Raw genomic sequence first — 5,131 nt, 5'->3', positions numbered from 1 at the left:
TGCCTTCCTAGCTTGTCTGCAATCATTATTTTCGTTTATGGTTTTCGTATGTAAGGATTCGCAGAGGACCTCGGAATGCATTCATCGGCTATTTTGATAAGTTCAGCGGAGAATAATTGAACAGGGTCGGGAACATCGAGAAATAGATGAGGTTTTAATTTGTTTGAAGACAGTATTTCAAACAAAGGCCAGTTAGCTTTAGTAAAGTTCCACCTAAATGCAAGAGGTGCATAAGATGGAGTAATAGCTTTAAATATAGTTGGAAAATGGTCACTTCCACAGAGGTCATTGTGGACCGACCATTCAAACTCATTCAGTAAAGCTGAGTCGGAAATCGATAAATCTATAGAAGAGGAAGTACCTGCACCTAGATGTAAATATGTGTTCGAACCATCATTATATATGCATAAATCGTTATTAGAAATAAACTCTTCTAGGGTCTTTCCTTTGTTGTTTGTATGTGTACTGCTCCAAAGAGGATTGTGTCCATTCAAATCGCCCATAATCTGAAGGCAGCCTGTCTAAGAGAAGACGATGGAAGAATATATACAGAGCACAAACTGAGAACAACGTGCATTGTAACTCGGAAGCAACAGCATGAAGGGGCTATTCAGATGAACAGGGCTATGAAGAACACCCTGCCTCACCAAGACAGAAGAGTTGCTTTCCCACCGGGAGGGGAAAAGAAATGATAGGAATCGTACTGTCTGATGTCAATTTGATCAGTATGTTTTAGGTATGTTTCTTGTATGCATAATGCTGATGGTTTATAATCTTGAAGTAATAATTGTAAATCATTAAAATTAGTCTGTAACCCTCTGCAATTCCATTGGATAATACTAATAGAAGAGCTCACTGTGGCTCAACTGGTGATCTGGATCGGGAAGGGGTTCTAATCCCATGGACTGGCACAGTGGGAGTGATTTCAATCTCTAGAGGTTCGAATGGATTGTGAACCTCCACAGGGGTGGACAGAGAAGGCACCTCCAAGTGTTGGAGGGCCTTTGCCATTTTCAGTTTCTTTTTTTCTTTTTTTGTAAGATGGGCATCGCCCTGAAGGAGACTTGATTCTGATGTATTGTCAGAAATTGGAGATGATGGTATTGCATCTGTTTGTGCGGCTGAACTTGATAGTGTTGAGACTTTTTTTTAAACGGTAGTGGTGTCCTCAATAATGATCTGATCATCTTTCACCCAGAAGATTGATGTTTGGCACCCTGTGGAAACGGTAGCAGTTTTGCTAACAACAGGCAGAGAAAGACACTGCAGCTGTATATGATTTGACAGATGGAGATTGAGAATGAACTAATTTCTTTGCATCAAGGTAGGGGATATTGATGGTGCATTTTATTTTTAGAATTTTAGTCTCGAACTGAAATACAGGGCAAGATTTGGATGAGGCCATGTGATCTCCATGACAGTTGAAACACATAAGAGACTCAGACGAGCACTGAGAACTCTCATGATTTCCACTGCAGCAGCAACACACCACTGTTTTGCTATGGCAGGATTTGGCCCCATGGCCAAACCTTTGACATTTATCACATCGGAGCGAGTTTGGTACATATACCTCCACTCCGATATTGAAATAGCTAGTTTCAATTGACTTTGGGCTTGTAGATGTGGAAAATGTAAAAAGATATGTTTGAGTGTTAGTGATATTTCCATCATTTCTTTTCCTTGTTGCTGTAGTTCAAACACTATCTCATCTTCAGTCATATCAGAGAGACAGCAAGCACGGTATCTGACAATACCTCGACTTGAATTGAGTGACCTGTGCACAGAGACAACAACCTTAACATTGACAAACTGCTGTAGATCCAGCAGGTTGACTGATTGCTGTCTCCGCGCACATTCTATTAGTAGTGATCCATTACGAAGACTGTAACATTTTTCACTTCCCCACAAGCACTTTTGATGCCCATGGAGTTATGAAAGGATTCAGTTTCAATGGATTTCCATCATCTGACGCCATAACAATGAATCTCCGCCAAGAGTCTGAAACCTTAGGAGATGTATCTTTTTGAGAAGGTTCTTCATCTGATGAAGCACAATCTACATGTCTACGTGTGTTGGCTTTACTGGAACCAGGATGGTTAGTGTGAGATATGGTGTACAGAGAATAAATTCAGCATCCCTGATCCCCACCCGCCATCGAGTGTCAACAAGGACTGTGCCGCAGTGGAAGCCAGGCTGCAACACCAGGGCTACGGGGGTGTTATACTCCATAAATAAAGACATGAACATCTGTCGTTAATAAAAAGAGGAATGTCAGACTGGTTCGCCCGTGACAATTCCTATAAAAACACAGAATTCAGCTGTCCATATAACCAGATTGGCCCATGAGCCACCGCCTTCTGGCATAGGACTCTAGGCAAAATTGTTTTTGATATAATGAAGGTCATCATATATTCCGACCAAAACTTGTGTGATAGGATATGTCTAAATTATCAAGTATTCCATGCAAAGGGCATGGCGTGACCAGCAAACTGAAAGAATCGGGCCAATTCTACCACCCGTCTATAGGTGAAATAAGGGTCAAAGTGGTGTGGGGCAAAAGGAACACTATTCCTGGCTCCAATGCCCTCAACCACCAGAATCCCGTCCTCCATCGACACAGGGGCGCAACCCACGGCAAACAGGGTGCCCAATTTGGTCGCCTTTTACGACCAGCAGTGAGGTGCTGACGAGACATTCTACCCAGGGTCCACATGGAGAAGAGCTATTAGCGTTACCCAGCAGTATTTTTTCGGTTCAGTGAGGTATGAATCGAAAAACCGACAAAAATGACGAGATTGATTAACATTCCAGGTGTAGGAATACATACTGTGGCGTGACATGAATCAGGTGATCGTTTAATTTATGTGCATAACTTAACACGCCTACACAGTCAGTAGCCAATCAACGGAGAGTAGGATAAAAACAATGTTCATTGGACCTGTCAATTAAGGCAAGAGGCGAAAAGAACTGCAACAGTCAGACTGTAATGAACTGGAATATGTCCGGGAGAAGGCGAGTGTTTCCTATAACATGGTCAGTTACCGCCACATTCAAACATTACTTCCCTGATTACGGTAAAACACAGTTGGAAAAATGCTAGTTAGAAATGAAACCCGAAGACATGAAAGTTGAACAGAGGCGAGCGGGAAAAAAACAGTAGACCTCTTCTCAACATAGTCTCTATCAGAAGTGTTTTGGCTAGTGTTGGGTCCGACTTGGTCCGGGCGGTCAAAATCAACTTTAAACACACAAATGTATCTTCAAATGTGTTTACATCTATAGATTAGTATTAAATGTACCTATATACCACTTTATAATGTCACGACACATCGTATTTAAAGAAAACAAGGGGCTCAAAGTGAAACATTTTTACTGTACTTTCTTAAGAAAATCTATGTCAGAAGTCGGTCCGACTTGGCCCGGGCGGTCAAAATCAACTTAAACCTCACAGATGTATCATCAAATGGATTCACATCTTTAGATTAGTATTATATCTACCTAAATACCACTTTATAGTGTCTCAGATCGCGTTAATTAAGAAAACAAGGTGCTCAAAGTGAAGCCCTTTTCCCTCTACATTCTCAACATAGTCACTATCAGAAGTGTTTGGTATGTGTTGGGTCCGACTTGGCCCGGGCGGTAAAAATCAACTTTAAACACACAGTTCTATCTTCAAATGTGTTTACATCTATAGACTAGTATTATATCTACCCATATACCACTTTATAATGTCACAGTATATCGCATTTAAAGAAAACTGGGCCGTTAAAGTCAAGCACTTTAACTGTATTTTCTTAAGAAAATCCCTGTTAGAAGTGTTCGGTCCGACTTGGCCCGGGCGGTCAAAATCAACTTAAACCGCACGGATGTATCATCAAATGGATTCACATCTATAGATTAGTATTATATCTACCTAAATAACACTTTATAGTGTCTCAGATCGCAGGATATTAAGAAAACAAGGTGCTCAAAGTGAAGCCCTTTTCCCTCTACATTCTCAACATAGTCTTTATCAGAAGTGTTTGGCATGTGTTGGGTCCGACTTGGCCCGGGCGGTAAAAATCAACTTTAAACACACAGTCCTATCTTCAAATGTGTTTACATCTATAGACTAGTATTATATCTACCTATATACAACTTTATAATGTCACAGTATATCGCATTTAAAGAAAACTGGGCCGTTAAAGTCAAGCACTTTAACTGTATTTTCTTAAGAAAATCCCTGTTAGAAGTGTTCGGTCCGACTTGGCCCGGGCGGTCAAAATCAACTTAAACCGCACGGATGTATCATCAAATGGATTCACATCTATAGATTAGTATTATATCTACCTAAATAACACTTTATAGTGTCTCAGATCGCTGTACTTAAAGAAAACAAGGTGCTCAAAGTGAAGCCCTTTTCCCTCTACATTCTCAACATAGTCTCTATCAGAAGTGTTTAGCTTGTGATGGGTCCGACTTGGCCCAGGCGGTCAAAATCAACTTTAAACACACAAATGTATCTTCAAATGTGTTTATATCTATAGATTAGTATTAAATCTACCTATATACCACTTTATAATGTCACGGTACATCGTACTTAAAGAAAACAAGAGGCTCAAAGTGAAGCATTTTTACTGTGTTTTTTTTAAAGAAAAATTCTTGCAAAAAAAGACGTACATGTGCATATGTTAAGGTACGAAAACCTGGTACCTAAGTGATACCTCAGATGTAAGTACATATACTATTTGAGTAACAGTTCACGATTGATCTAATGTTCAAGATTGAGATGTATTCACATGTGTTAACCAGTAGTGCGTTATGAATAATTCTCAATTGGAAATAGTATGCGTTTGTTCTATGAGTACACGTGAATCAGTTTTGTAAATGCATTCTCAACCCGCATCGGTATATTCATAATTACAGTTTAGTTATCTTCTGAGATTATAATTTGCGTTCGGGAAAGAAACCGCAAGGTTGTGTTTCCGACAGACAAGTGTCTACACCTGATCTTAGAACAAATATTGGGCAAAATGGCAAAACATAATTGAGAAAGTTAAAAACACATGTTTAAAATTCACATTACAATAAATATAGATGCTGCGTTTTCTGAATCAACATAAAAAGGAACATATATGTGAGTCTTGAAAGG

This window comes from Haliotis cracherodii, unplaced genomic scaffold (genome assembly GCF_022045235.1).
Source record: "Haliotis cracherodii isolate W230 unplaced genomic scaffold, xgHalCrac1.p SCAF_2, whole genome shotgun sequence".
NCBI classification, from domain to species: Eukaryota; Metazoa; Mollusca; class Gastropoda; order Lepetellida; family Haliotidae; genus Haliotis; species Haliotis cracherodii.
The sequence above is the reverse complement of the archived record's forward strand: the minus strand, read 5'-3'. Positions refer to the sequence as shown.